Source organism: Rhodnius prolixus, unplaced genomic scaffold (genome assembly GCF_049639745.1).
Source record: "Rhodnius prolixus isolate KJV_2025 unplaced genomic scaffold, Rpr scaffold_7, whole genome shotgun sequence".
In the NCBI taxonomy this organism is placed as follows: Eukaryota; Metazoa; Arthropoda; class Insecta; order Hemiptera; family Reduviidae; genus Rhodnius; species Rhodnius prolixus.
This window is the reverse complement of record NW_027411582.1, coordinates 22831003-22849044: the sequence shown is the minus strand read 5'-3', so window position 1 is coordinate 22849044 and position 18042 is coordinate 22831003. Positions and strand designations below refer to the sequence as shown.

At 29.9% G+C, this 18042-nt stretch overlaps 1 protein-coding gene across 3 annotated transcripts in view; it reads right to left on the bottom strand.

Moving 5' to 3' along the window:
* Nucleotides 1–18042, bottom strand: part of if (integrin subunit alpha inflated) — a 356189-nt gene that overhangs the window by 293340 nt on the left and 44807 nt on the right. The window contains exon 1 of one of the 3 annotated variants that reach the window (XM_074114506.1): nucleotides 12430–12579. The exons of the other annotated variants lie outside the window; for them this stretch is intronic. The gene's annotated coding sequence lies outside the window, so the exon portion shown is untranslated. Of the gene's footprint in view, nucleotides 1–12429; nucleotides 12580–18042 lie in introns of those variants that run through there. 3 annotated transcript variants of the gene reach the window in all.

The following is an 18042-nucleotide window of genomic DNA, read 5'->3' as shown; positions in this document are numbered from 1 at the left end:
CTAAAAACGCAATTCTTTAGTCAAAATTTCTCGCCACAGTTACCAACTCATTCCTAACAATTCTCTGAGCTTGCTCAAACGCAGTTCTTGTTCAAGAATGACCACAGCAAGATGGATGTCGCGTCGATATTGTCTACTAATGGGTACTCCTGCTGCTACTCATGTCTAGCAGACTTCTCTGATCATTTGTTTTGCTCATTGTGTTCTTTAAATTCACAGATAAACACAGACACAACTGTTTAATTAACCTCTCTAATGATGGATGAAATTCCGATACAATAAACACGCGGGCTACGATAAGCGATATTATCGAGTAATATTATCGATATTGAGTAATATTATCGATATTGAGTAATATTATCGATATTGAGTAATATTATCGATATTGAGTAATATTATCGATATTGAGTAATATTATCGATATTGAGTAATATTATCGATATTGAGTAATATTATCGATATTGAGTAATATCGATATTGAGTAATATTATCGATATTGAGTAATATTATCGATATTATCGAGTAATATTATCGAGTTATGCGGACCTAACCATAATTTTCAACCGTAACTTCTTGACAGTTCATTGAATTGGCGTTTTACTCCACAATTGGCCAAACGAAGAGCACTTAGGCTGATAGTCAGCCTTGAATCTACTTAAAGCCGATATTCTTGAAGATTGTGGGGAAAAAAAGGCTACAATCGGCAATCTGCCTGAAATTAATGATTCCTTTATTACGCTAAAAGTATTCTTGTCATCATGAATCCAAAAGCGCTATTGTACATTTATTATTTCAAATTTACAGATTTAGAGAATTTGGCTGAGTAATATGGCAACATAGAAGCCTAAATTTCACCATCTCTGATCAAATAGAACATTGGTTAAAAGAACAGAGCGAGCAAAGGGTCTATAGCATTCAAGAATTCTTATCCTCAAGCGAGAAACAGAAGAGGCTGAAGATTTAAAAAATAAATAATAAATAAAATTGAAAAGATAAGGCTGGTTTTGGTCTATTAATATAAGGACAGTAACGAGAAAGAAGAAAACAACAGCTACCAATGTCTGAACGTCAGTTTTAATTCAAGCCAAAAGAAAAGAATGGTTAGCATGCAAACAAAACCAAAGGGCACAAATAATTTGCAATAGAAATTAATTAATTAAAAACTAAAAAATAATTAAATTGTAAATACACAATTCATTAAATACTACCAGTTAAAACTAATTTGATTTTAGAAGTTGTTTAAGAAATGACCTTAACTGGGGTCATTTGCTTCTTAGTTCAAGTTTTTATGAATGAATCTTTGTAGTTGTGACCTTGATATTACTCTTACAGCCTTGTAGTCCATTCATAATTTCCGTTATACAAAAAAACTTGTAGACATGATAAATATTATACAAAATATTGTTAACGTGGAATTAACCGTAGTTTTAGATAGAATCTTTTACAGTTAAATGGTTTCTTATTTCTTAAATGTTTGTTTAGTTTAAGACTGTTAAATGCAACGATATTGGTAAGTTGGTAAAACTTTTGAGAAATAGGCTAATGTACGAGTAATATAGCTACAAAAATCTTATCCGTGGATAGAGAAAGAAGGATTTCTGAGAATTAGCAGTAAGTTAATTCATACAAATATAAATTTTTAACAAGAATCAAATGAACTTAAATTAAAAATTAATTTAAATTTAAATAATTAGTTTAATGATTAATTAATTAATAAAGCGATAGCCTCACAATTTAATTTTGGCTCGATGGATCATAAAGGCGTTTTAATGAAATGATTGAATGAATTTACGAGAAAATTTAAAAATACTCATAAATATGAATCATTTATAATTTGAAGATTATAATATTGAAGCACGTAAAAAACTGTAAAGTATTTGCGTCATATTACTTATTAATTTAGTGACGAAATTTCTAGCTAGACAACAAATGTTTATCAATTAGTTTGAAAAGTTATTTATGTAAGCGAAGAAATACATATTTATAGCGTGATGTAAATCAATCAATGTGAAGTTTAATGTCCTATAAAATCAATTAAAGAAAAAAAAATACAACTTGCACTTAATTAAATTAGATAAGCTAACTGAAATCGCTCGTCTACTTTACTAGATTACAGTATCAGGATTTTAGAACAGGTTTTTAATTTTTTTTTTTTTTTGTTTCATCTAGGCTAAGTAAGAGATTTGATTAAAATTTTGGCGCAAATTGTTGACTTTTTTTTGCCCTCGTATTTGAGTCTCGTGTGTTTATTAAATTTTAGAATTACACAGGAAATGCGTGTTATTTTATCGATTAATAGATTTTATTTTTTTTGACGTCTGCGATCATTAGGATTTTTTATAAACTTCGCATTTACATTATTTGCTCAAATCTTTCAAAATTTTATTTATATTATTACTTACTTTTATTTTTTACAAAAATTCGTTTAGGTTCTTAATTGATAAGTTCGAAGTGATAAGCATAGTTCTAAATTATAATTTTTAAATTTAATTTGAAGTTCGGTTTTACAAATTTGTGGTTTGAAGAAAATATATTAGTTAAAAAAACTTAACATATTAACGTAAATTATGCATTTGCAAAATAAATAATAAATATTTTCACTTACATATATAATAATGCCACTTCTACTGATGAAACAACCAAATAATGTACTTACCTGAAAATAAATAATGATTTATTGAAACCATATATTAACTAAAGATATTTCAAAATCTACAAACTATTAATATTTTAATATAACAATCAATTTGTTTACATATTGAAACACAAATTAATTTGCTAATATCTTGCGCATGTTAAGACATGAATGATGCAATTTTTTTTTTCTCTCTCTCAATTCAGAGCTATACTGAGAAATAATATAGCTGAATAAGGAAACAACAACAACATCGAGACGAGTTCCGTGTCAGTGGGTACAGTTAGCTACTATTCCTTGAATGGAATTCTTTAGATGCTGGTTTCTGAGTAACTGCCGCAGCAAATAGAAAAGAAAAAAAATAAATAAATCATTGCAGTTAATAGATAAAAATATATTCTGCAGCAAAGTTACTATCTTGCCAGTGACAGAAATATCGGAAAACGGGTTACTAAATCGGACGGCACGATTTAAATTTAAATCAAAGATCAATTTTTTGAGGCTTCCCCTTTAGCAAAAACCCTGGGTTCTTTGATCTAACCGAAAATAAAAGATAATTTATAACCAAGACCAGATTAAGGTTTAACTATAACTGTTTACCAGCTTCAACTGTCTCCTCAAATCAATTAAGTCTGCTCAAGTCTTTCTAGAATAATTATCTGTTCCAAGATTATGGAAGACAAAATCTATGTAACCAAATTTACGGCCAATCTGTAAACCATTTTCTCAAAAGTATATTTTTATAACAAAATATGGCTAACAATGAATGGAATGCACGAGACCGATCAAAGTGGCGGAGGCTCTACTTTATAAGGCTCTGGTATTCGATAATTTTGTGGTTCAAGTAATAATCGATCCAAATATTTCCTCGAGGTGGTCTAATCACACTACTGACCTTTTCCTAAGTCTTCGCAGATTATCTACAATTCGAGCTCAAAGCAAAGAAAGACAAATGGCTGGCTAGATCGTAATTTAAAAATCAGAATTAGATTCTCCTTTACTTTAAATTCCCAAGATACTAATTAGCATGAAACATATTCTTCAAAACCTTAAAAATTTCAAAACATATTTAGTTGATACTAAAAATTAATTGACATGTACAATTCGTGAAAGAAATCAACAAAATACTTATTCAAAAATTTTTCCGGGAGGAAATCTTTGAATGAGAAGTGTGTTTGCAATAAGTATAGCAATTTTAAAGCAGCAAATCTTTGCAATAATTGACGAGAAACCTAGGATAGTAAGAAAAATAAATAAAAACAAAGAAGATAGAATAAAAACAAATGAGATTAGATTTATTATAACTACAAATTGAATATATTATTTCTTCTTTAATTAATTCACGTGAAAAAGTAATAAAATGTATGAATAAGATCAAACTAATACAAAATTACTCATGTTTAAACTTGTTTAAAACCTAGTGTTAAATTTTAATTAATAATTACCTATATTTAATTAAATAAAATTATTATTTAATACTTATTACTAAGAATCAGCCAACTAATTCAAATAAATCAATCATGTGATTACTGATTATAAATTCAGTTTTCCTAGAATTTTGCCATAAGAATAGAGAGGTATAATTTAAAAATGACCGTTATAAAACGGTTTTTTTATCTTTTTTTTTCTTTTTACTGTTAATGGAAAACCGACAAAGATGGTAAAGTAATTAATGACAAAATTATTGTGGTTACTTTGTGGGTTTTTTTGTTTTTTTCTTGTGTTTAGTTTTTGTGGAGGATCTGAGGATTTATATTTTGGAATTAATTGTCACAATAATTTTATGATTTAAGACGTGTCAAGACATCTGAGTTTATGGGCGCCCGGTGATTGACAGTGTTGTCTGTAACGAGAGAGCACTGTCCGGAGGCCGGGCAGTGCACTGAAAAAAGCTCCGGGCGCCAATAACCTTAGATGTTGACGCGCCTTAAATCATTAAAAAAAATAAAAATGGATATTCGCCACATCATAGAAAGAATCATTTAAATTTTAAAAAAACAGATGTAGGCCAGCAGTATTACAAGCCAGATTCACATTGACTTTTTAATTATGCAATTTAAATTTTTTTTACCATTTAAGGGAACTTTGTAAATACGTACGTGGAACCACAAATTACCATCTGTTTCTGTTTGCAAAATAATGAAGATATTGTTGCCAATACAGAGTTGATCATGACTTCCTCAGGGTATAGTTATTTTTTTTTTTTTTTTTTTTTTCGTTTCAAGTTCCAATTCTGACCTTTAGGTGTTTTACAACAAAGATTGGGAAAAGAAGAAAAATTACGGTAAGTGGTAAGCATACGATAAGTCTCATGAGAAATTTCGCTCAAACAATTATAACGCCTGAACACGTTGCAATTCATAGACCACCAGTAAACTTATCTTTAAAAAAACAAAATAACGATAATAATACCAGAACTGTAAACTGATGATAGGTTATGGCATCACCTTGTTTGGACAATACGTTAACAAGAAAAAAAAAAAGAAAAAAAATAATCAAAAGAAATATAAAAGATTGACAAGCCGTCTTTAAGATTATAGGTCACTCCAGTACTAAAGATATGAACTCTGACCTTGCAATTCTCACATCAATTTTTCTTTTAAAAATAACCAAGTGTTCAACTTTTACGGAAATTATTATTCAAAAGTAAAAAAAAAAAGAAGAAAGAAAATATGAAAGAACATCATAAACCACAGATAATTACAGCTTTCTTTGAAAAGAAAGTCTCATAAATTTATTTTTTGTTTTTTTTTTCTAATTTACAAGTACAAATGATAACTGTATTTATGGAATAAATATTACCGACGAATTGAGCAAGGATAGCACAATGGTTAGAGCATTGGATTCCCACGCGGAGATTCCGGGTTCAAATCCAGCTGTCGACCAATTAGATTTTTCTTCTAATTCCAAATTAGTCTGTAGGCTGGCAGTGAACTTTAAACTGATTATGCGCCTAAATCTATAAATTTAGCTAAATAAAATTATGAATTATTGATTTTATTACTATTAATATATAGCAAAATGCTAAATTGCATTACATTTAATAAAGGATAGGTTGTAGATTAGGGAAAAAAAAGGATAAGCCATGACGTGATGAGCTTAGAACCAAATTAATGCTACAACCTTATGTGTGTGAACCACTAGTTAGAATGAGGATATCCGGTAGGCTAGCCAAATACCCCGAAAAAGTGGCTAGTCCACTTCCTCACTACTAGAAAACTGGAAATCACTTCAACTCAATGAGTTGCTTAGTTTTTATTTATTTTAGATTTTTCTTTAAATTGTGTATATTTGATAATGGATCGCCAAAATCGTGCATAGACAAGAAGTGCAATTTAAATTTTATTGCTCCTAATAAATTGCTATTAATACGAACAATTAATTAAAAGCAATCGGGTAATAATGACTATTTCAGATGGCCACCTGTTCTGTCATTAAAGTCCACAAAACAAAGGTGACTACAATAATAAATAGTCATTTCTCTCTCAACAATAAAAACAAAACAAAAAAACATCCTAAAGTGTGACGACAATTTCCGGACAATTTTAACCTTTTTATTTGTTATTCTTATTCTTCTTCTTCTATTTACTTTATTTCTTCTTGTTATTCTTTTCCATACAATTAATAAACATGACAGTCTGTTGTTACATTGTAGGTGATTGTTGGCCATACAAATTTTGTATGCCAGTCACCTAAAGTTTCAGAGCACTTGTTTAGAATGGTGATTTAGACATGAGTATAGGTTAGGACCTAGTAATCAACAATTTTACCTTCTTCACCGACAAATTCTTCAAAATAAAATAATCTTCAATAATAAAGGAATGTTTGGTATTAATTTGTTTTATACTTTTGAAATGAAAGGAGAAGAGAGAACTTTATTGCCTTGTAAGACAATTATAGTTTGTTTATTTCTTAAAGTAACAATAACAAACATTATAAATATCAACATTAGTGAATTAATTTAATACAAAAACAAATTGAAAAAGAGAATAAGGTTCACCGTATTGGTTTAGACAGTGCTTATTAAAATTACAAATAAAACCAATCAAATAAAACCTTTTGAAATAAAGCTATATGATTGGTGGGTTATGTTTAGCCAATGAAAAGTAAACAAACACATGTAGAGGAGGCGTTTCTTTTGGCAAACATATTTTTTTTTCAACAGAAACTTCTTACTATTTGCCAATTTCAGTGGTGCGCATACTTCGTAATATCAAAAAAATTGGTCCAGACATTCTATTGGAAGAAACCAGAAGATGTCATTTTGTAAGTAAATTATTAAGATAATTAATTTATTAAAAAAAATTGCTGACTTTTGATAAACTAGGCGCTTCTAAAAGAACACAAAACTATTCTCTATTTTAATCATTACCCTATTTTACAGGAAAATGAATAGGGCCAAATATTATTGTTAGGGGAATACGCCCCTGGCGGCTGCCAAGAACCCTGATTTTCGAAAGAGAGAAGACTTGTTAAATGAAACAAAAAACCTGTTATTTTTTTTGTAATCAAGAGAACAAAATATCAACTCCATTTCAATAATTTTATACAAAAACATTTGGCACAAAAGAATACACAAACCAGTTTAGAACCAAAGGCATTCTTGAAATCAAACGTGATGCTTCTTTAAGCAGTAAATTCATTTTATGATCGTTCTTTAATTAAATCATTTATTTTAAAAAAACTGGTATGGTCACAACATTTTATTATCATAATTTAATCAAATCTTTACGAACTTCTGAATTGCAAAAATGTGGTAAAAAAAATGGGACATACCAGCTATACCAGTTGGGATATACCAATGTGGCTTACAGTTATTCAAAAAAATAATAATAAACTTAAAAAAAGAGAAAGACCAAGAAGATCTATATCTGGAGAATTGTCTTCCGCCCGAATACAAGGATAGAATCTTTTATAAGGTCTAGTCAAACAAAATAAACATATTTATGCAAATTTTAGATGAACTGGGATGATATTAGCGAAAGAGGGATTCATCTTGAGTTTGGCTTCTACAAATAAAATTCATCTTTTTAAATTACACGATGATGACATTATTCTGAAAAGGGTAATGCCAATGACACCCTTCCTTCTTAGGGAGGGGAGAGAGAAATAAACATGATCTCAATTTAAAATCTACGAAAGAATTAAATTTAGGTCTTCTTAAAAATTCTTCTTCGGATCCTTCTCGTAAAGGTCAGATTTGATATCATCCATGTGAACTAGTGATTTATTATTTAGTTGGAGTCAACTTTATATTTTTTTTGTCTCTTATTTTGAAAATTTTAACTTCTGCCTTGTTTTCTAACACTCAAGAATTTGTAAACATATTTATAACTTAGTGAAACTATTTAATATTGAAATGATTATAGTTATAAAACTATCCATCCCCAGAAGTCTCCATAATACGGATTTTCCAAAAATAAAAGTAACAATTACATCACCTAAGATCTGCATTTTCTTGAAAACAAATTGCAAAAACATCAATCGTTCCCTTTCTTTAAACAAAAAAAAAAAAATACTCAAGGGGCACCGTCCTTTCAGAACAGAAATGGAGCATTGCAAATCTTAGATTATTATAACCGAAGAGTAAATGACACAAAAGTAGGTAACAATGAATACAATTTCTAGAAGCTGCATCACGAACTATCCCAAGTTGCGCTTAACAGCAAGAAGAGTTCTAATGCAACTAAACAGAAATGCATGATGATAACATATGAGAGACGTTCCACCTAATGGGCTGCATCCCTTTCCTCTCCTCACCCCCCGCCAAACTAGCTCACGATTCCTTTTTCACGACAACTTTAGTGCCACTTGTCAAACCTATTCGAATTGTGACTATTTTATCTGTAATGTCTAATCTACATACCACACCTCCATTGGTGTGTGTAGTTTGTCAGTGACTTTCCATACAAAAAGGATATGCAACAGTGACTAAATGCATCTCTTTCCGTGTACCTCCTAACCAGAATCAATGGTACCTTCCAATAGTTAGTAATGCATTATATAGCATATTTGTATATGATAGTAATAAAAGGTATTAAACTAATCATGAACATGTTTTTAAAATGATGCTAAAAAAAAATATGATAATTATGACGTTATTATAGAAAATAAAAAATATGGCAGAATGCATTACCAACTTTAGATTTTTCTAAAATAGTTCCATTACAATGTATTGTGTAATATAAAATAACTACTGTTTGGTAAAAATACTAGTAGACAAGAAAACACAACTATATTGGTTAGAGAAAGTGAGTGTGCCCAGTAGATGTTAAATATTAAATAAAGTTAATAATTATGGTCTATTGAGCGAAAATTGCCGATAAAAACCGATCACATTCGGCTTGTTAGAGAGAAATGAGAAAGAAAGTCGTGTGAGTGTGCCCAGTACATGCTAAATATTAAATAAAGTTAATAATTATGGTCTATTGAGCGAAAATAGCCGATAAAAACCGATCACATTCGGCTTGTTAGAGAGAAATGAGAAAGAAAGTCGTGTGAGTGTGCCCAGTAGATGTAAAATATTAAATAAAGTTAATAATCATGGTCTATTGAGCGAAAATAGCCGATAAAAACCGATCACATTCGGCTTGTTAGAGAGAAATGAGAAAGAAAGTCGTGTGAGTGTGCCCAGTAGATGTAAAATATTAAATAAAGTTAATAATCATGGTCTAATGAGCGAAAGTGGCCGACAGAAACCGATCGCATTCGGTTTGTCAGAGAGAAAAGAGAAGAAAGTCGTGTGAGTGTGCATATTAGCTGTTAAATCTTAAATAAAGTTATTAATCATGGTCAATGGGCCGAAAATAGCCGACAAAAACCGAACGCATTCGGCTTGTTAGAGAGAACTAAGAGAAATCTGATGTTAAAAAGTACGGCTAAGGCACGATGGGTTACAGATCCAGTACTTCCTGGAATTTGAGGTTCTCTAACCCATCCGTCTTTAATGGCATAGGTTTGGATTGACTTTACTACTCTGTACTTAGTTTATACGCTATATCTCAGGAACGGAAAATCGCAGAGACTTCAAATTTGATATTTTGTTCAAGTGCCACCAGGGGAAACGTCAATAAATTTTTAGTCCAAATAGGTGCACCGGAAGTACCTCTTTACTGAATAGATTTTTCACTTTTATAACATTTTTAGAAAAACTGTTCCTTGGATTTTCTCCAAACTTAGTATACTTATAGCTCACAAATAGCTCTATAACTTTTATCTGAAACATTTTTCAAGATACTTCGATTAAGGGCACTTTTGGGGGAGGGGGTGGTGGGTCAGTCAGATAACGCCAGTTCGCTGTAATATATGGACTTACTTTCTTTTAAACATTACTTAGGATTAAATGTGAAACAAAAATTGAGATTTGAAGAAATTGGTGCTTCATTTAACCCATTTTTTAGTATTTTAGTAATCAAGAGCTCCAAGTTCTTTTATTTATAGTGTTGTTATTATTTTCTGTTAACAAAAAATGTGCTTATTTATTTGTTGTTTTTTTTTAATGGTGTTTTTAAAATTTTTATAGTTAACCTAATTAAGTAAGTTAATGTTAAAAGTTTCTACAAATCGATTTATTCTGGTCTATTTTTTTCGATTAGTTTATTTATGATGTAATCGACTGTCATTATTTTGTCATTACAACTCTTGACAAGCTGCATTTGCAGTCATTAAGTGTTTTAAGTAATTAAGTAATTTTTTTTTTAATTTAATGCATGTCAACATCTGAGGTCATTAGCACGCAAAGCTTTTTTTTAATGCATTGCCGGCCTGTGGATAGTGTTTCACCGTAAATTTTGTAATTTTTTTTTTTTTTAAATCACAATACAAAATTTAAATAAAATGATTATAGAAGGCGTTTGCAAATGAATCTTAAAATACGAATAATTCTATTCTATGTAGTGGCACACCTGGTCTAGCTGATTTTCAACCAAAACATTATTGTGGTAACCCCTCTGCTTAATATCAATTTTAGTTATGGTGGATACAAACAGACAGAGAAATCCTATTTTTCGAATAATTGTACTGTTAAAAGTAACTTTCTATTACTTAGTAAAAGTATAATGTATGACTCAATCACTGGGACAGAACCTATAGAGAGCAAGACAATAGATGTAAGAGTTCAGATATTCAAGTTGTACCATACTGTGTTTTGTGAGCATATAAAATGCTACCTAGATAGCACTAACAATGATAACATCTTTTAAAATAAGTTCTTTACGCTGCTAACTATAGATATACATATATATATATATGTAAAATAATACAAGAATGTAACTTAAACCTTTTCTTATATTCTAACTATATCGGCAAACTCCCAGATACATAGTGAATGCATGTTAAAGACTAGTTTATTTCCTCTATATTTTTTTTGACCAAGTAATTAACACCGGGGACCGTTTGAATTTAGATTAGTACTCAACTGTCTAGTATTATACATATATGTACGTGGTACTATGCAATGGTGTCGCCCACGTATTGTCCTCATTCAAATTCTTTTTTTGTATTTAGTTAACAAATATCAACTATAAAATAAATAAATACTTAGCATTGAAAACGAGAAAAGACATGGTATGAATTTAATTTTTAGACAAAAACGTTTATTTTTTTGAATGTAAGATGTATTATGAGTGCTGAGAGGCTCTAATTGGACTGTCATGAGTGACAAATATTTAAAAGAATCAATAAAAAGCACTTGGCAATGCCAAAAGATTCATAGAAGATTATTAGCTCAGTTAGCGTTCTGGTTCGAATCCAGCTGCCCGAAGTCTGACCGATCACTGAAAAAGAATCCGGAACGGAGATGGTGATGCGCCATCAAGAGAAATATATGGATTTCTCTTTTCTATGAGGGCTGAACAGTAAATTCAATGATAAATGGGACCCACAAACCCATCCATTCTTAACTTCAAAACGATTCGAGTTTTTGGAATCTTATTTTCACTGCATGAGCAAAGCAATGCTTTCTGAATACTCTGATGTTAAAATTCATGCATAATGGTAACTTGATATAACCTTTTTACAGCGAGAAATAGAACTTTAACAGATTGGACAGGTTGTCTGTCAAATTTTTCTAATTATAATATTTTCACATACTATAATAACATTTTAGAATCAATTACTTTTTTCTGTTACAACCGAATAGAAAGTTAGTTATGTGATTCAAAAGGCAATAAAATTTTTCAATTAATCACCATGTCCATAAAAAATGTGAAAGATAGTATTGTTTTTATTAGTGAATACATAATTTATAAGTGCAGCATAGCTTTACGGACATTGAATCTACTAAAATATGGAGTGATACAATTTTTTTCACTTTTTTTTACCACCTATAACGAAACGAATCATACTAATAAATAAAAATCGTTTGAGTAATAAACTAAGATACGTTGAGGTGATAAAAAGTACATTTAAAAGGCCAAAGTTCAAGAATATATTTTTGAAGGTGTGGAATTTATCAACTGCATCTTGAATGTAAAATGTTAAATTGTATCTTGATTTCAAATTTGTTTTTTTGTATTTATTTTAAATTAACTAATAAAATTAAGCCTGAAGCTCATTAACACTCGGCTAGCAGAAATATTTTTGAAAATGTGGTTGAAATTATGAGCAATTGAAATTGAATTATCTTGTAAAAAAATAAATATATAATAAAGCAATGTCTATTGTAGATCCATGAAAAATAATCAAAGATAATGTGCAACATAGTATTTTGGTAGTAAAACTCATTTCTGAAACTATACTGCATATAGTATGTACTTAGACAAATACATACGAATACAAATCATAATGATATTTACCAAATTTTATCTTCTTTCTGAATCCTCATTCCAAATAAACAAAGTCACAATGTACACTTATATTTCTAAAATACAAAATTTAATCACACTAATAAATAAAATCTACCACAAAAAACTCTAAACCGGCTAGAAGGTTGTACTTGGTTACAGTTGAAACAACGCGCTCTGTAGCAGAAACTTATAATTACTGCATTAACATTGTCATCTTTAGGCGGGCTTTAAGTGGTAACTACCAAATTCTGTATTATGTAAAACATAGTTTACTACAAATTTCTCATATTAACAATTAGATAAAATCTAACCAGATAATCGAACCCACAAAATACTTATTAGCTTTAGACAAATCGTGGTGCCGAAGACAATCTTGTTTTAATTTGTTATTATCACTAGATTTAATAAAATGTTTTTTGTTCCAATGTGTTATATTTGCAACAAAATCTATCAAATTAATCGTCTTAAGTACCTACTAACAGTTAGTATCTTAGCCTTTATTTTTGTTTGTAAAGGGTTCAATTGTTGAGAGTGGTGAATATTAAATAGTTCATGATACTGAGTTAAGAAAAAAATTAAATACAATATTATATTTATAAAAGGCGACCTGTTCTAAAAAAGCCTCATCAGTTTAATACACAATTTTACGAAGTGTCTAATATTAATAATAGTTTAACATGTTTCGAAAACACACTTAATTTTGAAAAACAGGTAAGTGTTGAAACTTAAAGATATTTTAGTCACAGAAAGTGGATTGTATATTTCGTACTAGATGTTTTCTTAGCCTCACCAACTCTGCTATAAGATCTGATGACCTAATTAATACATAAAGATGGTTCCCAAAACCACAAATTCGTGCAAAAGATCTACCCAAAAGTGGCAGAGAATTATGTGAAAGACCCAGTATGATCTTACCCGTAAGTCCTTGGAGCTTTAAGCCGCATTATAGATGGCCAACAAGACATCTAGTTCATTAATCAAGATGAATGCTGTGAAAATGTCAATGTTCGGGAGTTAAGACAGATTTGTGTTCTCAGGCAACAGGTTAGCAACTAAATGTACCATTAAATTATTAACCTCTTGCCATGTTCCATGTTTTTATAGTTGCACTCAACAAAACTCATTCTATTTCGATTATTCCATAAAATCGATATAATCATTCCTTTTTTACTATAGTAGATTCAATGATAGACTGAGAAAACGTACAGGAATAATTTTTATAAGAAGTGTGCCCGAAGAGTGTGTGTCGAGTGCCATTGCTGAAGAACACAACATTAATAGTTTACATCTGCGTTTGAGATCAACATGTGGTCTTCATAGTGACGCACTATTTCTTTCTTTTATTTTGAAAACAGGAGCTATTATAAAAGCATTGAAGCCGGAAGTATTTCATATTCTTAAGCTTTTTTCTGTACTGTTTATTCAATTCTAAAAGAGGAATTGCAACGAATTACTTTTTAAAATAGAAAAAGATACCATAAAAAAATTGTACAGCGTAGAATTGATTTTTAAAGATGTAAGATCCTTATAATCTTATTATTATTATTTTTTTTTAAATATCCTTTTATTGAAATTTACACCTGTACCTACAAGGTACGATAAGTAAATGAGATAAATGTATGTATACAGTAACGTGGCAGACTTGAATGACGGTCATCCAGTGATGGCCGCCATTAGTCACCCAGTTGGTCACGGAGCCAACGGCGCCTCAGCCGTCTTCGAGGATTGGAGGTTAGTGTAGTTGAAGACAAGTTTGCAGCTAAAGGGTTGGGATGAAGTGAGTTTTTGATGAAAATATTTATATTGGATTTTGGCAAGTTCGTAGATGAGTGGAATTTGGAGATCTGTTTGTATTGTGAGTGGTTGCTAACATAGAATGGAGCGTCTACTATACGGCGGAGTATTTTGGATTGGAGTGTTTGCAGTCTATTGATGTTGGATTTTTTAGCTATTCCATAAAGTTCGATTCCGTAAGTCCATATTGGTGTGAGAAGAGCTGTATAGAGTCGTCGTTTGTTCTGTAGTGAGAGTTTTGAGCGTTTGTCGAGTAGTCTGGCTAGAAGTTTTGTATCGTTTGTTTAGTTCGGTACGTTTAAGTCTCGTATGGGGGTTCCCAGGTAAATCTCTTGTCTAGGTACATTCCAAGGTACCGCACATGGTCGGCTGGTGGGATAGGTGTGTGATGTAAGAAGACAGGTGGTGGAGTTTGTTGTTTGAGTGTGAAGACTATGTATTTAGACTTAGTTGGGTTAATTTTTATACGCCAGTTTTCTAACCAAGGTTCTATTGAGTGAAGGTGGGACTGTAGTGAGCGTACTGCGAGGATAGGGTCAGAGTGTGCGGAGAGATTTACACCTTCGCTGACGACACTGCCGTAATCTTAATTAAATTTAAAATTTAAGCTGAACTAGGTTAAACTTAAAGGATTTCTGCTCGAGGAAAACCTTGAAATGAGGGTTTTTAGTATTGGGAGAGTTAAAGGAAATAATCAGGAATTTTATTCAAAAAAAACCAAATAGTGGAACTTACGAAAAGCCGAAATACATCAAAGTGTTTTGAAACTTAAAATTAAAAAAACAAGAACTGAAAACTAAAAACTGTAGAAGTGTCACTTCCAGTGAAGTCTTTAAATTAATAATCTCACTTAAACTGTGAATATTTATTATTATTAAACTGATAATGATAATCCGGCCATTTCACTTGAAAGAAACTTTAAAAAAGAAGCCTTTATCATCGAGAATAACTTGCATTAAGAAGCATTATCAACAGGCATTCCAATAAGCATAATAAAAACGTGAAGAAAACCCATTCCAATAAGCATAATAAAAACGTGAAGAAAACCAATCAAAATAACTGAAAAATCTATTCACTGTAGTACGACAATTTCTATTGGCTGATTTTTTTTTATTCAAAATTATATTGTCGCGTCCAAGATGAAATATTTTAGATTTTAAATTGCCGAGAATTTAATTTTTTTTAAGTAATGCTGCTCATAAATAAAAAATTTTCACGATTTAGGTGACCGCAAAAATGGCACAAAATTGAAAAAAAAAATGAAAGTGTGCGATAAAAATACTTTATTTTTTACAAATAAATAAATAAATAACTAAAAGAGAAAGTAACACAAATTTTTCGTTTCCATTGCAATCAATCTTACCAACACAATTTATTATTTATATATTCTCAAAAAGCACTGAGATGTTGTTTTCCATCAAATTGAATTATTATTATTAGTGTATTAGCTGTAAACTTTGATGTGTCTGAAATTATATAATACAACTTTTTCAAAGCCAGCAACATTACAGAATCTCCAATTATTTTTAAAAGAAAATCTCTATGGAAATCGCTCGTACATATTTAACGCAAGCGAACGACTTTTAAAATATCTAATATTCAAATCCAGTGTAAAGAATTAGAAATAAAATGCTTCAATGAATAATTTTTGAAATTTTACGGTTACCATTTAAATGGTAGCGAATTAAAAAAAAGATTAAAATAAATAAGTACATAGAATAATACTTTTCAAAGAACATTGAACATAAAAGAAAACTTACAAATAAAATTAAAGCGTAAAATTTCAAAATACCTTTTACATAAACTTCAATTTCACAGATTATTATTATTATTATTATTATTATGTGTGTCTATGTTGGCCAGCCTGTATAAACCAATGCAAGTTGCCCTCATCTACTATAAACATGAGTTTTAATGTTTACATCATCACTTTTAGAGTTTGCAAATATGGAACCTACTTTATGGCTTCCAACACTTTTAACTTTTTTTTTTTATTAGTGTTTGTTTTTTGTTTTTTTTAAACTTCTGAATGCAATTTTAAGATTTACAGACGGATATTTTTATTGATTTTAATTTGGGAAACGTAAATAATAACTTCTGTTTTATTATATTGTTAAGAAATTTATTTTAAGGCAGGTTATTTTCAACTATATTTGTCTTTTATTGTCTAGCAAATAAAGAATGTAAACTAAGTCTAAATGCAGTTACAGTTAAATTTGGATTAATTCTATAAAAAAATCTTGAATGTTGAGTTGTTTTTCTACAATACGCTTGTTCGTGCAATTTCTGACCATCAAATCTTATACATTTAATTCCATTAAAATATAATAGTGTTTAAAAGCATGAAGAAAGGAACAAATTCCTTTAACACTTACTAAATACTTAGCTCAGGAATAATTCGTACACTAAATTTTATTTATTTAATGGTCCGCAAGCATTGGTTATTACAAAACCGGACGAACCAAAATTGTGCAAGTGGTAGAGGTATGGGAAAGAAGGATTGATAATTCGCTACAATTTTGGCAGTCGAAAGTACAGAAAATGACCTGGCAAAAGAGGCGTGGTTGTGACGTACATGTTGTAGGCGTGGTTAAATGAATAGTTGACGCTTCTGATTGGCTTATCAATCCAACCTACTTTTAACACTTTCATACTTCTCGGTGATTGGCTAATTCTTTATTCTTAATTATTTCTATGAATAATTCAATTTAATTTTTTTTAAAATAATTTTCCCCCCGTAGGTATTTGTTGAAATATCAAATTATACAATAAAAACAATTTTTTTATTGAAATACCATAAAATTAAAGTATTTTCCCACCAATTATCTTGTATTCTTAACTAAAGAAAATGTAAGGGTAAAAGTTTCAAAATAACTATTGTTTCTTTGAAAAAAATTAAAAAAATGTTGACGTAAGTTTCCGCCATTTCAACATTCAACTAATCAACGTTTCACAATTGGGATAATGCACTTTAAAATTCTGAATATTATTTTACGATGCATTTCATTACTCTTGATAACACATTAACTTTTTTTCTTCTTTTTTTTTTTATACAAATATTAAATATATTATTTAAGCCCAGCAAGCTAGACGCTAAGTAAAGAACTTGTTTTAATCTTAAAACTTGAGTATATATAAAATCTCTCACACGTGTGCAGTTAACCCTGCATGTACAGGATAGACGATACGACAAACCTTAAAGGACGGACCTAATATAAATAGACTTAGAGACAGGGATATGACTCAGATGAAGAAGTTAAATTTAGTCCTTTGGCAGTAGACTCTCTTAAATATACACCTTACTTGCGAGGATTTCTTATATATATATAAAAGATATATATTATATATATAACTATAACTTTAAGTAATAACCAGTAACGTAACATCAATTATATTCTATTTATTAAATTGGCTGTCCAATTAATTTTGTTTTTTAAAGATCCTAATAGATAGATTACTTCAATTATTACTCCTACATTGGTGTTAAAAATATAGGCCATTCATCTTGTGAAAATGACAATAATATCTTTCAATCGAACCAAAAAATACTTGTTTTTTGCAACCCTTGAATTAAAAAAAGCCCATTATTAGACAAAAATGAGTGGAAAAAGTTCAATTTTCAGTATCTGAAAATGTAAGCTAAATTAGTAAGTTTTGATTTTTTACATTAATAATCTCCTCAACAAGAACTTACAGTTAAAATTTAAGTGTAAGTGTTGATTTAACAGCTAACGGTACACCCAACATTTCATTCATAATTCAGGCCGTACTTTCAGCCATTTAACATTCCAAAAAGCTATTTTATTAAGTAGTAAGTAAATAAAGTAA